Here is a 20949-nt window from a genome sequence, read left to right on the forward strand (position 1 = left end):
CCTGTATTAGACAGTAGCCAGTAGAGAGGTGAGAAAATGTGAAGACAGCAAGATAGGGAATGGCATGCCTTCATTGCCATTTTTAATGACTTCCAGCACAATGAAACCAAGTACACAATTCAACTGCAGCATTTCATTACCAAGGTTATGTTTTCATCACCATTCCTTGATTTGTTTGTCTGTTTGGCAGTCAGCAAGATTATGCAAAAACTACCACGCTGATTTACATGAAACCTGAACCCTTTTAAGACATTGGATATGTACCATTTCTGGCTTCGTCAGTCTGCTTCTTTCATTCAGACATTGATCACTTTAATGCTTCCCATGGCTTCATTCAGACATACCCACTACGGTAAAGAAGACAGCCATTTTAAACACAATATTTGCCATACATGCAAAATCGGACAGTATATAAAGTGACATGATGCATAATAACACTCATAATAATGCATGTTACTACTATGTAACAAACGATTTAACTGCAGCTTATAAACTCTGTGTTACATCTCAACTATAACTATAATTTTAAGTCATTAATAAAGTTACCACATGAAAAAATGAGGACAACTCTCTCACTTTGGAGACACTCATAAGTGTCCTGCTGGTGTTGGATGCTGCAGATATTTAATAAACTCAAAGGAAAGACTCCTACAAACAGCTACAAGCAACAAATTGAACTTCAGCCCTTGTCAATGTTATGTCAAAACCTGGTTTACATTCATTATGGGTGAGTCGTATTAATCTGACCTATTGGCTCCGTTTTCATTGCAGTTAAGTTATATTTTGATGGACACTTCAGTTTGTAATAAATTTTGGTGCAAACATAATGAGAAAGGCGTTTTGTGATTTTGGCAGCGAGCTGCGTCTTCTGTTCTCTGGGATGTTTTTGGACCAGTATTGGTGTTGTAATGTGGAAAAAGCCTCCCCCAAATTGAAGCTCCTCATTTGTCAATGTCTATCCATTACAAAATGCAGTTGGAGCGTGTGCTTTGTTGCAAGTGAAAGGGAAATTTACAGACAGTGTTACTTGGTTCAACCTAGTAATATTGCTATTTCAACTTTTACAGAAAAGAGGGAGTTCATCCAGGCATGAAGCCAACACTTTTTTGTTGTTGTCAGATTAGCAGAAGGGAGGCTTTAGTGGAGAAGTGGAATATTGGCAATGGTGGAATCCATTACATTTTGGAGAAGATTTAGTTTTAGTTGCACATTCTTATACCAGAGAAGGGTGAAGGAGCTAAACTCTCTGATACCCCTTTTCCACCGAGCTGATTCCAGTGCTAGTTTGGAGCCAGAGCCTGACTTAGCACCAGCTTTTGATAATTTAGTTGACAACATTTGAGTTAACTGAAGACACACTCGTGGATGTATTTTAAGGCACACCTCAAACACACTGCTTCCTTTTGTGACAACATGGGAAAATCTAAAGAAATCAGCCAAGACATCAAGAAAAGAATTGTGGACCTCCACAAGTCTGGTTCATCCTTGGGTACAGTTTCCAAATGCCTGAAGGTTTCCATGTTCATCTGTTCAAACAATTGTACGCTAGTATAAACACCATGGGGATGTCCAGTCATCACATCACTCAGGAAGGAGACGGGTTCTGTGTCCCAGAGGTGAAGTGTTTTGGTGTGAAATGTGTGTATCAAACACAGAACAAAAGCAAAAGACCTTGTGAAGATGCTGCTGAAGCTGGTAAGAGAATGTCATTATCCACAGTGAAACGAGTCCTGTACCAACATGGGCTGAAAGGCTACTCAGAGAGGAAGAAGACATTTCTCCAAAAGCAACATAAAAAAAGCCAGATTACAGTTTGCAAATGCACACAGGGACAAAGATCTTCATTTTTGGAGACATGTACTGTGGTCTGATGGAACTAAAATCGAACTGTTTGGTCATAATGTCCATCGTTACATTTGGAGGAAAAAGGGGGGAAGCTTGCAAGCCGGAGAACACCATCCCAACTATGAAGTATGGGGGTAGCAGCATCATGTTGTGGGTGTTTTGCTGCAGGAGGGACTGGTGCACTTCACAACTTCTGACTTGAAGAAAGTAATAAAAAAAAACTCTCTCTCATTTGTCTGGCATTTAGCAAATAGAAATAATTTTGGTAATCCTAACTGACCTAAAACAGGAAAAGTTTTGTCACATTTAATGTCAGATAGTGAGAAAAAAAAAAGGTTACGTGCCTTTTTATACAGTGTATGTAAACTTCTGGTTTTAACTGTATATACCTTTGTATACCCTGTGTATATACCCTGTGCCCAACTAAGAGCTTTCTGTGTTTTTGTAAGACAATTTTGTTAGTCACCTGATCTCTCTGCTTACACTGAACATTGGCTTTTGCAGTCAACTTCAACAAAACCAAACAGACTGTCACGCATTTGTTTTAATTAGTGCCCTAGCATGTTAGCACTTCAGTGCCACTGATTTGTCCTACCATTGTGAGAAACCATCAATATCTTGCACTGTCAGAATCACTTTAGACGAGGCTGCTATTGACTCTGCAGCTACATTCACTTTGTGTCCTGAAAAACAACAGTGAAACACAGCAACATAACAGTTCTGACCTTAGACTTTTGGTATCAAATTGCAGCATATAAACCTACTGCCACATGCTGCCACTGTTCCATAGTTGATTTCTTAACGAGTGGCTTAATTCAACGTCCAGATGGTTTTGTTGGCCTTGTTTGGCTCACTATTTGAAAATGCCATCCCATTCCTAACTCTGGTGTGAATTCGAAAGAAGAGAGAGGCCTGGCTTCACATGTTCCCAAGGCTGCTGACAGGAAAGAGTTATAGTGATGTGCCTTGAAAGCTATCATGCATTCCCCAAATTGCCATTTCTGATCCAAAAACTGAAGTAGAGTTCTTGGTATTGTATTACTTAGAAATTGCTATTGAGACGACACGCAGATGTGATACAGAGCTGCATGTTTACTAGTCTGACCTAAGACCCCCTAAGAGTTTATCAGGGATCAGATTGAAGTAAATGAGTTAAAATAAAAGAGAGCTTACACTATCTCACACTGCACACTACTTTGCAGAGACAATTTTTAACTTTGAATGCGAAGCAATGTTACAGGCTGGGAGTGTTATCAGTCTGTACTCCAGACACACAATGGCATTAATATTTATGGATCTCCCTTGTTTTAAAAGCGTGAACATCTCTAAAAAGAGAAACTTTTTTGTGAATGTTAACTGTTACAAGAGCGCTGCTGTTTAAGTGCATGAACTCCACCAAAGTTTGAATAATTCAAAGCTTTAAACTAGAGTTGATGCAAATGAGCCCACACACTGGGTTGGGTTCCAGCAGTCAGTTCCATTTTGGATCCGGTTTCAAGTTGCTAACATAAGTTTAGAGTCTGAAGAAGGTCTTGCTTTTAACTCCATTTTTGCTTTTACAAAACAAAGTACAACAAATTAGCAACTCCTTTAGATAAATATCAAAAATGTTTGTGGCTTGAGCTTTACTTTTAGTTGCAATTTTTAAATAGATTGTGCGTGAAGGTATTTTACAACAGAAGAAGTAATCAGATTGAAGAGTTGCGAGTCATCCATACAACTCTGCTCTTCAGCAGCAGCATCACAAAAAAGTTAATTTCTCCGAAGAAACTGGAAAATGCTGACAGAAGAACTTCCCTGAAATACGAGTCACTCTTTGCAAATTAAATCTGGCCTAAAACAGGACTGTGATAAAGTGACACTTTAGAGGACATTATTAATAGAAGAGTCTAAAAATGTGGGCTGAATATAATGAAGACGATAATGAGTGCTAGTACCACACACATCCTCTATTCACGTGTCACAGCCCTCTCTGAATTTTCCAACCACGTGTCAGTCTATCTGGAAACTGTGTGTTGCTGATCAATACTGCATTAGACTAGTTCATTTGATCAATCTGTATGGAGCAGATTCGTCAGGCAGCGTGATCGATCTTTACCATTGTGACGTCTGCTTTCTGGCAGTGAGTGTGTCTGAATGTGTCACTGGTATCTGATCAAATTTAAAAAAAAAAAAAAAAACTGAGCTAGTTACTCTCATTATTAACATGGAATAATTTATACTACAATAAGTTGTTACTAAATACAGTATGTGACATGACAATGTGACAACGAGAAGAGCGTTCTTCAAAGAGATGAATCACAGTCTGACAATTGTCACCCAAATCTGCAGCTCATGTCAGTTTTGCGAAACTTCTTAGAGAGCTTAAGCAACTTTACAGTTTTGACTCACTTTCATCGCTTCTTTCCTCTTCACAGCAGGCAGTTGTTTTCAAAGTGAACGTTTTGACATTTTTACACTAACTGCACAACACTAAATAGCAGCCTGAAACAAAACAGCTTAAGAATCAAACATTTCCCTCAGGAGATGGTAGAGACCAAAACAGAGCTAAAAGAGAGCGAACATTCTTTAGACTTTTGTACTACGAAGCAAAACTAATTTGTTAGCGAGGTATGTTGAGCCTAAAGACAGAGTGTTTAGTGTCACAAAGATGGCTGTCTTTAAACCTGCTAGATCATCATGGTACCCTATATGCTGCACGCCTACAATCTACTCAGGAGGTTCGGTTGAGAGTTTGAGATTTAAATCAACGGTAAGGGGCACCACCCTTTCACCAATTCTTTTCCTGACCATGCTTTCTCTGAGTGATATATAGTCTCAGTTGAGGGAATGCATTATATCTGCAGACCTGTTGAGCTCCTGAAGCCCGTTATGACCATAACACCCCTGAGCCAAGGTGTGCAGTTACAATAGGGCAAACTGTGAGTGTTGCACTGACATGGAAACTTGCATGCATTCAGTTGGTTTACAGAAAATTCATGCGCTAAGGTTTGGTCCTCATTTGCGGCCATGTGTGTTTTACACTACTAATTCAGCAGCTAATACAGCACAAACTAGAAAATTCATTAGTCTCTTGCTATTTATCACAGAGAATATTAAATCAGTAACATTTAGTTCGCTTTGATTTGGCCAAAAAATTAATTAATTGATTTCCACATATTCTGTATTATGGGACAGTGTCAGACCAAAATGCACTTCTTGAGCAGCATCTATAAATGTATGAAGTTTAAAGTTTAAGAGCTCTAATGTGCAGTTAAAGCTGCTGCATTGAAAGCGCTTTCTGTCTTTACAAGTTTATATTCCTTAAAGTTCTCTTATTGCAACAACCTGTTCTTTTTGACTAAAGGCAGTTCACAGTCAATTCATTTTGTGCAGACGAAGTGTCACATGATGCATCAAATTCCCCCTTTTATAGGATAGTGCACAGAAAGTTGGTAACCATTGTCAGGATACCGATTATCTCTGCTTAGGGTTTTAGGTTTTGTTGAGCCATCTAACCCAAAGAAAGCCTGGCTATTACCTTGCAATGCACTCCTCAGATAGATACAAACACAGAAAAAATACTCACAATGTGTGATAAAGTTAATAAACTAAATACTGAAACAATATAAGGAACTGTTTGCACAATAATGTGCAGTATTAGTCTGAATAAACCAGCTCTGTCATTGCATTGTTTTTAAGTATTAATATTATAGATGTAAATCCAACGTTGAATCTTATGTTGAAAAACAACTTGTGCCAAGATCTAAGTCATTATAACAACCTTTGTGCAATCAATAGGTGTCTGTATTACTGTGCATTTATCCACGTGCTCATATATTTACACTGTGAGCTTGCATTACAATCTACAAATGTTGTGTTTATTTATGTTTCATAGTCACGAGAGAGTGAACTGCACACGCTCCACGAACGTGCTTCGATAGTGTAATGTTAGTTTATATTAGTGGGAGTGTGGATTAAAGCTGCGGCTCTTAGAGTGAAGTGTTAGCGGGTGCCAGCTCTAAGCAGTAATGTTGGGGTACTGCAGTGCTTTTCTGCTCATTCTCACTGCACGTGATGACGGATGCACGTTTCTGCAGAGGTCACTTCAGCAGAAGAACTACACTTCTCCATCCCTCCATCACTCACTCCCTCTATTTATCTCTTCATCTCCCTGCTGACATACAGCTCTCCCTCCTTCCTGTTCAAACATATTTACATCACTGTTTATATATCTATCTCTGTCCTCAGGTCTTTCTATTTCATTGCATTGTTTCAAAGCAGAATATTAAGAAAAAAATATTCCAATTGCATAAGTTTTTCTCAGTTGTAACATTTGATCCCCCATCATCTATATGCACGTATGCCCCTCGGTCTCCATCTCTCCATATCTGTTACAGGACTTGCATCGTTCAGAGCGCGAACATCTTTCTCCCACGACATATTGAATTACTCACATCATCGATTACTCCTCTGGAGCACATTCTCGCTCTCTCCCTCCCCATCCCACCTGCATCTCCCTCTCCACCACCTCCCCTCTCTTTGCTGCAGTGTGGAATTTTCCAAGCACAGCAAAGTGCTGCAGTGCCGGGGCTCAGAGCAGTGGTGGCGCAAAGGAAGATGAAAAAGAAGGAGCTAGAGTGAATGCTACTTAACACACATCAAAAAAAGGAGAAAAAAAAAATGAAAAAACCTGAGCATTGTGGGGAAGGATCCATCACCTCATTCAGTGGAAAAATACCAGACAGACAAACAGACAAGGAGGCAGCTGAGATGGAGAGATCACAGAAGACACTGAGGAGGAGGATGTGCACATCTAACATGACACTGTATAGTACTACATTCATTAAAAATGCAAACAAAACAAAAAGTCTATATTTGCATTGTGTAACTATATTAGGATTAGTATAATATGTTGCATAGCCCTTAATGGTATTAAGAACTGAGATACCATAAATACATACATATATGGAAGCATCATGTTTCTGTAAAAAGTATAAGTCGTAATGTTATAAAATAATATGCACGGTAAAATAATGAATGCAGATTGAGAACATTTAAAGGCATGAATGAATGAAGAACCTCTACAGTGTACACTGACAACATTCAGATTGATCAATTCTAGTAGACACATTTAAGGCTATCTGCATTATTTTACCACAGTTTTAATTGGTTCTAGTCAAATTCCTTCCTCTACATTTACCAATGGAAGCCTAATTGATCCTTTTTACTACTTTGTCAAATGACATATTTGCTGATGTATGTATATTTAGTTTAACTACTTACTTAACTCCATATTTCCTAACTCTGGGCCTAATTTTATTTATTTTTTAAACGCACAGCAACAAATGATTTCTCTTTCTCTACTTTATTGTATTTGCATATGAACAGAGTCTTTGAAGACTAGCATGAAAAGACAAGGATTTACACATAAAGTTCTCTATCCGGTAGCATAGTGATTGTGACCACTTACATACGACTGTAATAGCATGAAATGCTCTATTACTCTAAGTACAACTGGAGGATGTGCGTTTATTGTCAGCAGAAGATAGATTAGTTGTTGAGGACGACTAGTTCCCAGCGCTTGATGTGACAAATCCACAGGAAAGCAGTTATGTCACAGTCAGACACTGCAGCATCTTCAGTGTGATTGTGGAGGAGGTGATTGGAGATGTGTTAACGCCGTTCTGTGGCTGTGACGCCAGTGCATATATGGGCCTCCATGGTAGCGATGTGAAGGCCATTTGGTGGGTAAGTGACTGGGGAAGGTTTTTGCTGCAGTCTGCTGGGTCAGCTCGAGAATGATGACGTTGTAAATGGTATGGGAGTGGGAAAGCGAAGGTGTGGGTGTGTTAGCACATTCTAATTCGTCTCCCTGCGTCACCAGTGATGTGTACAACATGACATCATCTGCAGCTGGGACTTGCCAGTAACCTCAGTGGGGACATTTATACTTGCTATCCCGTGCACAGACAGGCATGCAGTGTATGTAGAAATCGGTCCTCAGCCAAGGTCATATTTTTGAAGTTACATTACAATCTGGGGGAAATATACTTTCTACTCCACTACATTTATTGGTTAGCTTTAGTTACTTTTAAGATGAAGATAACGATTTTACACAAACTATGATAGAACTAGCTTTTCAATTACAACACACTGTTAAAGACTAACCAGTGGTTTCCAATCTACAATCTTACAAAAAGCAGCATGTATTCAGGGTCACATTTAATATGTCTAAGAGTTGCTAATGGCTCCACCAAACAGTGATTTTCTTCCCTCTAGTCATCACACATGGTTTAATTTCACTAAAAGATCAAATGATCCAATATCTCACCAAAAATCTAAAAGAAATCATTAGAAAAAAGTCCAAAAACTATACAGATCCAACATCCCTGGATGTAAAACTAAAAAAGGGCACTACAACAGTGAAATGCTTCTGACACATTGATATTATAATATACATAATCTAATAATGTCATAAATAGTAATACATTGCATTTTGCTGCTAATACTTATGTACTTCTACTTGAGTAGGCATTTTATGTGTAGGTCTTTTACTTGTAAAAGATTATGTTTACATTGCTGCCTTTGTACCTTTGCTTAAGTAAAGGATCTGAATAATTCTTCCAATGATACTCTGTTGAACTCTTCCACTCGTAAACAGATTACTGCATCATGAACGAGGACTTGTGCCCAGAAGACTGCAACAGTTGGGGGTCCTTGGTCGTAAGATGTTTTTCAGTGCGTATACTATTTTTGTTTGAGTCATTAGACTTTTTTTTTATGCTCAGAGGAGGATGTGCTGTAATGATGAAGCAGGAAGACCCTCTACAAAGCCCACATTGGAGGTCAGTGTGGTACTACCAGCCCGTTGCTTTCGGAGAAAAAAGCAGCCAAAACTGAACCTGTCCAGAGGGCAGCAAAGGAAGGAAGATTTGTGGTGCAAGACTGGCATTAAGCCTGCTCTGTGGGTAAAAAAAAATACTGCAAAGCACCCTGCATGTGTGTATATGTGTAGCTATTGACCAGAGGTTGCTTTGAGTCCAGGACCTGCGGCTGTGATATTCAGTCAATGCAACACAAGTGGATTTACAGAGTGACAGTTGGTCCTGGAAAATTTATGACCAGAACTATTTGTATTGGTTTCCCTACTGGTTGACATCTTACTCTCATTTTAGGAAAACAAAATTTTAGGACTCAGCGCTGACAGCTTTGATTGATGGATGTTTTTTGCAATGATCGTTGTCTGCAAAGTCAACTCTCCAACATAAATTGAATAAAGTGGCTCAGTGGAAACTGAGTAACATTAAACTCACTCGTAATTGGATTGGAAACGTTAGTCTAATTATTTGGCACCCAGCCCAGCTTGTGAAAATATCCGGGAATGGAGTTAGAGGTTGGTATGTTGGCCAGCTCTACGCATGAGTGGACTTTTGGCATCAGACTGACAAAACATTAATTAATAAAGTTTGACATATATGAGACCTATCCAGGGTAACAAATGCCAACCAGTATGGATGTGTGTGAGAGAGACGACAGCCACTCCTCCCTAAATCCTCCTATCACTCGCTGCTCTCTTTCTGTCACTTTCTGATGCCAAAGGAAACCAGAGCCAGAGAGCGTCAGTGACAGCAGGGGTTTTATGGGAATCCCGAGGGGCCTGGGACCTGGGCCAGAGTAGGCCACGGCCACAGGTGCCTGTCATCTGTCCTTGTATGTACAAACTCTGGGACACTGTCAAAGCAGCTGAAAGAGAAAATGAAAAGGGTCTATGAAGGTTGAAGTTAGATAACCAGTTATAAACACTATGAGTAAATCCTGAACAAGAAATAACTAAAGCATCCTCTAAAACCATAGCTGTTCATATATCATCATCATAAAAATCTATAAAAATGTTTGCATTCTGTCCTCTAACCAGCTCTATGGGAATGTGTTTGAACCTCTGGGATATGTACTGTAGCTTCAGCCTGTCTGACTCAATTTGTCCCGTGGAATAATCCCAGGGTTGCATAACCCTTACCCCGAGCCCACCATCACAACGACCAGCGGTAAATCCCAGAGATCAAGAAAGGGATCAGATAAAAGGAGGACAGAAAGAACAATGAAGAGACAGGATGAAATAGAAGAAGCAGTGGATGTAAAGCTGTTTGACCGGCAGGGCATTTGGCCCACTGCTCTGAGAACACAGGCTGGGTGAGAACATTGTTGCAGCAGACGAAGGGCACTGCCAGAAAAGAGGGTGGCTTACACTGTGAAAACAAATGTTAACACAGACTCCCAATGAACAGCATGCCGGTCTGCCATGTGCTGTCATGAACGTTAAGGTGGCAGGGCTTAAGCAAACCAGTCAAGTGAAGAGTTAATTCGGCCCACATCTGCACTGCTATGAGATAATGAAATGAGTCAGACAAGAAGTCAGGAGGTTTTTGAATTTAATCTGTATTTCCCACCTATTCTCCCTGATGGTTTTCCGAAGTAGCTCTGCCAAAAAAAAGTGCTGGGAACTGGGACAGGCCTCCTTAGGCGGTCAGGTGAAGTATCTGTGAGAAGTTAGCAAAAAAAAAAAACCACAACCCAAAAATGTTCCTGGGTCTTACGACACAGAGGGAGAGATAATAGAAGAAAGACAGGTAAAATAGAACCAGTACCTAAGGACATTCGCTATTAATGAGGACAGTTTAAATATAGCCGGAGACGAAGGGGGAGTTGAGGCAGAACTCTGAAGAGTTTAAAATCACTTTGTCCATACGTCTCACGCAACACTTTCCACCCTTGCTCCCGAGTATCTTATGTCAGTAAACCTAAACATGCTGTACACCCACATTATACCCTGGTGGGAACACCCGGACGGAGACATTGAGATCATACAGTAAATCACAGTGGTGATATAAGAAATGATCGGTGTGGAATATTATCCAACAGACATTTTGTACAGTATGCTCCTAACCATTAAGGCAATGTTTGAAAGCAACTTTCGTACTACAAATATAAATCAGTGGACCACCTTGCACAGACACTTTTTGAAAGTATACAGGTTCCCACATATTTTCCATTTCTGGACATATATTTGTCGTCTTCTTGGTAGATTGCTTCTTATATTCTTGAATGCCGCCATGAAGGTTTCGCTGTGCAGAGAATATAGTCCATTAACTCTTCTGATAGCTACATCACTGCATCACTCATAAATGTCCAGACAAGCTTTACATTTGGTTATTTGTAATGCTACATATACATATGCAATTCAAAGATATTGCTGCAAAGTAGTTTTGTTGCAGATGTCTGGATTTGACACTTGGGGCAGGTTGACCAGGTGTGAGGAGGTAAGAAAATAAGCTGGGTTTGCTTTACATCTGCATCCCTTCTTTCCTCATTATCGTCACACTTTCCTCCCAAAGAGCACACTCAGTCCCACAGAGACTTTCCCAGACTATGTTGCGTAATACGGAGATGAAAAGTGAGACCTGACCTGGAACCCCAGGAAGCATCACCACAAGGAGCAAATGTAAGCACTAGCAAAGGGTCAATGACACTGCTAACATGTGCAGATCGTTTGCTTACATAAGATTAAGTGAATGTTCGAGTTGCAGAGTTCCCAACAACGTAGGGAGAGAGAGACCGCTGACTTTTTCACAGACTCGGCTTGCTTTAGCGGTGGCTTAGTAATATTTATTCTTTCCACAGTGGAGGGTTAGTGGAGGGATTCCGCGAGTAGGATAATTATGTGTAAGACATGTAAGACTGCTTAATGCTGAAATGTCTGAAGATAATTATTATGACTTGGGCTACAATTTAAAAAAAAAAAAAAAAAAAAAAAAAAAAAAAAAAAAAAAAAAAAAAAAAAAAAAAAAGCTATAATGGCAATTATACCTCATTGGCATGCACCGACAAGAGCTTTTAAAGAATACACCACATTATACGCTTGATATGCTGCGTTTAAAACCAGCCTTCCTCATTGTCTTCACTGTGAGCTGATGAATAAAAGTACATCACAGTTATAATTGTGCCTGTGAGTGAGACAGTATAATGTAAAACTTAAACATATAAATTGAAATGGAATGTAGTTTAGATTCTAGCTTGAAAAGTTCACAGTAGCTATTACTTTGTTATAACTTTTAACGTAGTTCAAAACACAGTTTCGGGCCTGCATGTAAAACTGCATCACTCTGATATATGACGATATTCAGACAAAACATATTAATGCAATAATTTGTGGTAGTTATATAATTTTGCACACAATTTAAACCAGACAAATACATTTTTTTTAAAGGTCTGATCATAACTATTTGGTTAACGTTGGTGAGTGTCTTACAACTTTATTCAGACAGTGAAAACACTGAAGTGGCCTTTGACACTGTGGCTGTTGTAAAATATCACAACAGCTTGAGCCTCAGCTTGGAGTCAGCCAGGAAGGCATGCACGTAATGGGCGGGGTTTCTGTGCATACTGTGTTTTTACATATAAAATGTTAGATGTCTTTCATTTGAAAACATACAAGAATGCTTATGTTGCACATCTGGCCTCATTCCAACTAATAAAATGACTCCATCTATATTAAGTGAATCAACAAGTTTTGCAGCTACTCTAGCTAAAACTATAAACTTGAACAAGTCGACATGAGATTTTAGAGATTGTTTTGCGGTATTATTTTGTTCTATTTAACACACAAGAAACAAGTTGTACTTTTGTTTTCTCCTTTGGGACGATAAAATGATGGAAATGAACTGAGAAGCTCCAAATATGTTCACAGCCAACTTCAGCAATGTCAACTGGGATACATAAACCACCAAGACTTGTTGGACTGGTGCCACAGCTGTAATGCTGCAGGTGTTACATGATAGTGTGCGAGACTGTGTGTCAGGACTCCTCAGGGTACAAATGCTTCATTTATTCATCCTAACCCCTTCACCCTGTGTTCTGAAAGGCTGGGACGTGGTAATGTAACACCAGGGAACCTCGGTGTGTGTGTGTGGATCCAGCCAGTAGCCTTACACTGCAGAGCACCTCATACAATCAATATGTCCGTATATGTGTGGGTCTGTCAGTCAGAGAAAGATAAAATGAGTTCAGGGAGATAATTTTACCAACCCAATAGACTCTTTAGAAGGCTCCCATGAGAAATGGTAAGAATAGAGTAAAATGATCTCATCGCAGATCTGACCTCAGCTGTGTTCCAGCACGTGCAAAAGATGAGAGGCTCTCGAGGGCGCGACAATTATCTGACTAATTGGGCCACCACTGCTGTCAGTTAGCGAGCTTAGCTGCATCCCTGTTTTAAACAGGATGGCTCAAAGTCTAGTCCACAGTCAGAATGTGAATAAAACCAAACCAAACAGGAGTTAGAATCAATGTTTAACCAGTTTGAAATTAGAAGAATAAAATCTAACAATGTCTTCTGCAGACTGAAATATTAAAGAAACATTGGGACTTTACCTAATATGGAAAACGTGTATGTTCTTCTGTCTGTTTCTGTGTTTCATGAGACAGTGAACTGTCGTCTGCTGCAGCAGTGTAGTCAAAGACTTTTTGGCAAACTAAGCCAAACATAACTGAGCTCTCGGCCAACTCTCCACTTCTTTCCAGGGGCTCAAGAAAATGTCTGATCTGTGTAAACAGCGGGCTGGACCGGTGAATACATGACATTAGGTCTACATAAACACACACACAGAGGAGGATGATTGGTAGGTTCGCAAAAATGTGGTTGCTTCACCTGGTGTTTATAAAAGCTCATGTGTGCTGAGCCGACAGTCCTGCCGCACATAATGTCAACTGGCAAAGTCAATGCCAAATGCTGCCAGTGATTCCCTGATGGCCACATGAGTTTAAAAGATAACACCCCTGCCTCAGAGAATCCCTGAAACATCAGAGTTGGTGCATCATCGAGCTGTGGTTGGACCAGGTTCCCTGTCATCAGAGGACTTATAGGAATTATCGACTGCTTATCGGTGTCCTGTCAAATCATACGCAGCGCTGTGAGGGCTTTGAATATAATTTTCTTTTCGCTGGAGTCAGGGCTGAGTAAGACTCTTTTTTTCCGACTGTCTCGCAAAGATGTGCACATGCACCATGTCAGCACCCTTGTTGTGTCTCCTCCTGGTCTGAGCTACGAAAAGAACATGTTGATCCTCAGGTCACAGCGACAGCAACCTCTGCAGCACTGCAGCAGCCTCTCATGACTGCCATCCTGTAAGGTTCACGCTATAAATAAAGACTTTGCAACACACTGGTGAATGGGAATGCCTACCCTGATATAGAAGGTCTAGTGCTAAACGTCCTCCTCTTTAAAAGAGTCACTACCACTGTGGCATATGTCTCACCGCATTGCATTATACTGCCGTCCATCAACAACTGGAATTGAGAAGACAAGAGGAAAGGAGAAACAACCTGTAAAATGCCCAATACCAAACAACACCAATATATTTGTACCATCACATTTCCAAGTATGTGTCAGAAGCTGAGAGTAAATCAAATTCTAGACACAAGACAAGTTTCGCACCAAATGTCCTGGCATCTTTGCAGTTTTCTTTCTGAAAAGTGATTTGTGTATTAAACAGCTAAAAAGATTTTAATAACGCTTAAACCTAATCTTTGTCTCCGCCAAAATACACTTGAGAGCAAAAAGCACATCTACAAAAAGAACTAATGACAAAAGCAACACAATTCTCTTCCTTTATAATGAAAATACAGTTTTGATCATAACTGTTTTCTGTTTTCTGTTGAGATGACAGCAGAAGAATAGGAGCTACAGCCTCACATCAAACAGAACTTAACTACAGCTTTCACTTCTTTGTTTGCTGCTGACAGGAAACACTTGAGCTAATCTCTAATTTTGACCCTGAATGCAATGAACTTCCTGCTATTTTCCACATCGGTGATATGCTACGAAGTGTGAGGCATGTTTCTGAAGGCACAGGTGAAATAACAGAAAGAATGACACTGAAGTGAAATCTTGATTGAGAGTAGTTCCTTCTTGGCAGAGGTGGACAAATTCACTTTCTTTACTGACGTACAACGGCACTAAACTATTTTATAATCTTTATTAAGGGGGAAATATTAGATAAATTGGCTTCTTTAACAATGTATTTATGAGTTTTTACTGTAAAACATACATTTTAAAAGTAACTATACAAACAACACTGGAATAGAGTATAATATAGAGTAAAACTGGTATCAAATACTCATAGTAAACTACAAAAATGTATCCAAGTATTTTTCACCACTGCTTCTTAGGAATTGAAAGAGAAAGCAAAATGAAAGGGAACTCTGATTGAGATGGTTTGCTCCGATATAAAACATGTAATTGGAAACAGAAATCTAGATACAGACATCTTGTGTCAGTGTGGAACAAGTAGAATATAACAGAAAAGAATGGTTAGGATCATGTCTGCCATGCCGTCTCCTGCCTTCTTATCTAGCACATGAGAAAAAATAACTATTACCCACTGTAAAATGACATATTATCCCCTAAAGACTGGATTATATCATCTGAACTGCTGTTACTTTGAACAAAAACTGACTTTTTCACCATTATGTTAGAGGTTTGCGTCACATTGTATGGGTTAAGCAACCCTGACCTTGCCGCACGCTAAGATGTGGAACAGGATGTTCCAGAGTCAAATCAAGAAACATGGTTTATGACAGTAACTAAATTCCTGAGGTAAGGATTTCAGACTGAGGGTCAAACTCGTTTCGAAAAGTTCTTGGCCTCACCCAGAAACAAGGGGTGTAAGGCTTAATTTGGGGCATAACTGTACACTTTAAATTCTTCTGCAGAACTGTCCACAAAAACTCAAATGCTTGAAGCAATCAAAAAAAAAGAAAAAAAAAATTTGAAAAAAAAAGGAAAGCTTTGAGCTAGTGTGATGTTGCTCCTGGACAATGTGTCCGTCCACACAGTACAGGCAGTAGAAGCAGCCAAATGTGGCTTTGAGCTGTTGCCCCATGAGCCCGACCTGCACTATCTGACTTCAATCTGTTTCCCAAACTGATCTTCATAAAGTAATGATGAAGCCATTCAAGCTGCTGAGGAGAATCTGGAGGCTCAAGATCTGACCTTCTTCCGTGCCGGTAGTGATGCTTGAACATCGATGAAACAAGTGCATAGAAGTTAAAGGAGAGTATGTTGAAAAATAATGCAAAAGCAATCTTTCTGCTGTGACATTTTCTGGTGAGGTCAAGAACTTTCTGAACTACCCTTGAACCTTGTAATGGCCAGAATGACTTGAACTTAGTATGTTATTCCTAAGGTATAAAAACAGGTAAAGCACAGTTTGGATAAAAGTTTTCATGTCAGAGAATAGAAAAAAAAGTGCCAACTTTCATCTTTGGATCAAATGGCAATGCAGACAAGTCTTTCTGATCAACCAATTTTCAAGGATGGAGGGAAGAATCAACTTAATGTGCTAAATTGTGCTGAAATAGTCCATAATCCCCTTGATACATCCCTGTTTAATGGGAATTCTTTGAATAATAGGATTGCCTCTAATATCAAATGCACTTTGTACTGATCTGAAAGACTGTCAAAATAGTTGGGTTTAGGAAATGGTAATTTGCAGAAAAAGAGGAAAAAAACACCCTCAAAAACAGACAGTGCCTGAATTGTTCTGCCAAATTTAGACATATCAGAGACTCTACCTGGTCAGCAAGCCCTTTAGTTTTACTTTCTGTTACAATAATGGTGTTTTTGCATTTGAGGTATAATGACACAGAGGCTGACTGGTGGGATTGGAACAGGTAGGGACGAGGAATCAGACCATCCTCTGTGTATTTGTCTCCAGGTCTGTAACTAACAGAAAGACCACAGTCTGGACTCAATACTAGGGCATTTGAAAGCAACAATATCTGTGTCTGCATCTTTTTGTGTGTCAGTCTGTCACTTTCTCTCACTTCACTTCACTGTGTGTTACTCTGGGGCACCAGTCATCTTGTTTCTTACTCAACTTCAATGGGATCTGTGTCTTCTTGTTCTTTAGACCAAGTGCACTGACAGTTTGAGAAGGACAATCTGAGATCTGAAAAGAGGAAGTTCACTTGGGAGTGGGCTGTGTAAATACAGGAAGTGGGCCTATTCTGAGTATCTGCACAGCAGAACAAGACACTCATCCTGTCCTCTGTCAGCGCTGACATACACATTCAACACAACTGCTGAGTGGAATATTCCCATGTCTTAATCACACGACTGGACAAACAGTCAGACTTTTTGTAAAGGAAGGAAAAGGTGCAGGTGCAATTAATAACTAATAACAATGCCTGCACTCAGCTTGCCTCAGAGGGCAGACATTTTCAAACTGAATTTTCCAAATGATGTTACAAAATATTCCATGCATCACCTAGATTCTCCCAGGTTACGGTAGTCCTATCGACCTTCAGTAAAAAGGGCCTTGGTTTTTGGCATGCGGGACTCTTTGGCACTGCTTCCTGACCCAATTTAATGAAATTGAGTCATCATCAATGTTGTTAGTCACACCTTTGCTTTACTTGTCATGACATGTGACAATTTGTGTTTTGAGAAAGACCGAAGTCACATATCATTCATGCTAACTCACTTTCTACTCTCTTAACACTTTAAGCAGTGGGCGGATGCTTACTGAGCTGACACATATGCACACACACAATAACAAAGAAAACTACACTAAGTCTATGCAAAATCTTTACCCGACCACAAAGAGTGCAAAAGGTGAGCTGTACAGTATGTGCATCATCAGTCCTACTGCTGTGTTATTAAACTTAAAAAAAGGATTTGTAAGATAACTGGAAGGCTAAATCCAGGTGACACATTTCCGAGGTCACGCCACCGTGACCACAGCCTCCCTTGTCAATGCAATAATTACATAATTATGGGTTACCACAAAACCTGTATTCTTTTCATGTTTTAGTGCGTTGTTAGGAAACATAATGGTTTGTGATGATTGCCAGGTTTTCGCAACTACTCCCCTATTGCATGATTGCATTTGCTTACATATAAATACTGAAAAGTTTTAAATAGACCTTCAAATGATTCTGTGGCTTTCCTGTGATGCTGCTTCTTCAGTCTGCATGTCAGGAAAGCGTTAACACTAAACATGTAAGTTAACATTCAGTCTGCATAAAATAGAGTAACACAACGTTTTCACAACACATTGAGACAAAATCACACTTTAATTTCAGTGTTAGGATTGTTTTTTTTGTTTTTTTTTTAATGTTTGTTAAACATGGAAGAAACCATTTTCTGCAAATCACACACATGTTGAAACACACTCTCTCCTCGCGTCTGCCTCACAAACACACCGACACACACATAAAACAACCATATCACGTGTCACATTCAGAGTGTGCTGGGTTCGGTCTCCTCTGGGAAAGGTGTGTATAAATAAACTAATGAGTGGTGTTGCCACTGTTGAACTGTCACAGGTAAAGAATCTGGGTTTGGGAAATATGTAAACACTGAGGGAGAACTGAATGTGATTAGATGTGGATGGATCCCTTTTGCTGTACACAAAGATCAACACACATTGACAAATGTGGGGGAAGGCAGAAAGCAAGCAGAGAAACTAATTTCAAGCTAGTTATTAAAGTTTTGTTGGGAAAAATAGACATTAAATTAAAAATGGTCAGTGATTTGTCACTACATAAATATCACTGTATAAAAAAAGACACATTACATACAGTTTTGTAGGTTATTGATGCCATGAAATGTCTTTAAACTTGGATTCTTTGAAGGTACAAAACCCATCACAAAAAGTTTACAGTAAAATCAACATGTCTTTAATGTAATAACGACTAAGATCGATGGCCAACAGAGATTGGTGCTGGATGTAGGAGGAGTGTGTCACATGAATGTACATTAAGCACATGTTACAATACAGCTTGGTCTTGGCTGTTGTTGATCCATGTGGGAATGCTTTCGTCTCCACTTGCGCTGTGTATACGCTTACACTGACGTACCTTCAGACACGTGACTAAATCGACACAAGAATCCCAAACTGTCCAAACAATAAACAAAAGACTTGTAGACTTGTGTTGCAAGAGTCAAAAACATGTTGGAACTTATCCGAGATGCCTCCTCAGTAGCAGTGAGTAGTGGTGAATTCCCATTATTTAACCTTTGCTGAGTGATGTCATACGTGCATCACTGATCACGTTGCAGTCATGTGAGTCCTTAGCTTTGCTTAAGACTGCTGAAGGGAGAGTATGCCATCACCAAAATGTAGGGACAACTATGTAAGGCGTTGTTTTGATGTGGACAAGTAATTACAGAGTCGAAGAGATGTCCAGTTTGAAGGCCATTTAAAGACAGTACGACCATTTAAAGTCTTTAGAGGCGGAAAAAAATGTCCACACAGACTGTATGAGATATTGCAACTCATATGTGCAGGTGAACCACACTGACTGGCCAAACTAGTTGTTCCAGTTAAACTGTACTTCACGTATATTTATTTACATCTCCTGGGGAAATTGCAGGAAATGATCCAGCTGTTTTAAATTCACTAGTCTGTATTTTTTATTGGAGATCTCTGAAGACACCTCTGATTCACTCAATGAGCTTGTCTCCCTATGGTGAACAAGGAACCTCGGAGTTAGTATGAAAGTATTATTCAGATGCTAAATTCCCAGCACTGTTCCTGTACCTCATCAGGAATAAATGAACTGTCTGCTGGCCATCGGACAGTGCAGGGAGTCCCTGCTCAGAAATTGCATTCTTTTTGAAAACCAACTAGGAATGTTTAATGCTGTTTTTTTTTTTATTTTACTTAAAGCTACACACACCTGCAGTCCAGCTCTCTGACACCACGTCACCCCTTTCTATCTTTGTCCAAACTGCTTTTGGACCATACTGTATGGTTTGGCAGCCAAAACTGCACCATCAAGCTCTTGGAAAGTGTTTTTTAGCTGTCTTTTAGCTTTTACACCTCTTTCTTAGATTGAACAAGCAGGCATGTCTGGGTTTATCTTTATTTCCATATCATGTCTTAAGGTCTTTTTATGCATTATGTAAAGCAATCTCAATTGCACTGCCGATACAAGGTGCTATACAAATAAACTAGCTTGCCTATGAGACAGTAAGTTGCATGTATGAAATAACAGATGCTACAGTCCACCTCTCACATTTGGATCTGATAATATAACAAGCAAGCAACAGGCAGTGTAAGGCCTTTTAAGCTGACACTACATGAACAAAGGAGCCAGAATCTAAACCTGAAACTTTACCTTAAAGCATTTATTACCCTGTGTTTAAAAAAACAAACAAAAAAACAACAAAACAAAACAATATGTTCTGGGTTCCTTTTTTTCTTTTCGACACATGCACATCATGAAATACCATATGAGACAAAATTTTAACTTAAACATACCCACCCACCCCACTCTAAACAAAGCATACATTTCTTTGTTGTTGTTGTTTGTTTTGTTTTTACAACTAATTATCTGCGTGAACTTGCTAAACTAACCCAGTTATCTGCCCTGAGACGAACTAAGTTTGTTATGAATATTTTACACGGTCTTCTGTTGAGCCTGTGATTTCATGTACAAGATCGCCCCCTGGTGACAATTTACCATAACAGTTTTCTGTTTTCTTTTTTTCTGCACCTTGCTTGACATGGATTCGTTTTATCATCAAGGCAACAGTTGTTCATGAAACACGGAATCCTGCATAAACTCATATATTTGACTCAGGAATAAAGTCTGAATGTACTTTAGAGGAAGCACACGTTTTGCACTTTTTTATTCCACCATTTTTTTTTAAGTGCAATGAACTGCTCTGTACTACCTATAAATAGTTTTATGTGGGGCCCACAAAATCTTTCAGTAGTTATGTTTACACCATAACAACAACCAAGACTTCAAAATATAAATAGATGTGAGCCCCAATCAGGCACTTCTCTACAATATGACAAGTTTTTAAGGCAGTGTTTATCACACGAGTGAATATGATGTATTTAACCATTTCTGGTTAGTGTTATATGTAGAATTATACTGTCCAAGTCCTCATGTAAATTATTTACGTCGCTGATAATTACATTTCTTCTAAGCATTTATCTTTTTGATGAACGATAGTTTGACATGTCACTGCTAACACATACCTTAGCTCGGGTTGTGCTTCTCGTAAAGCACTTGTTGTTCAACGTACCTGCTGCCGTGTTACACTTTGTT

The sequence above is a fragment of the Stegastes partitus genome, unplaced genomic scaffold, assembly GCF_000690725.1.
Source record: "Stegastes partitus isolate 25-593 unplaced genomic scaffold, Stegastes_partitus-1.0.2 Scaffold328, whole genome shotgun sequence".
Lineage (NCBI taxonomy): Eukaryota > Metazoa > Chordata > Actinopteri > Pomacentridae > Stegastes > Stegastes partitus.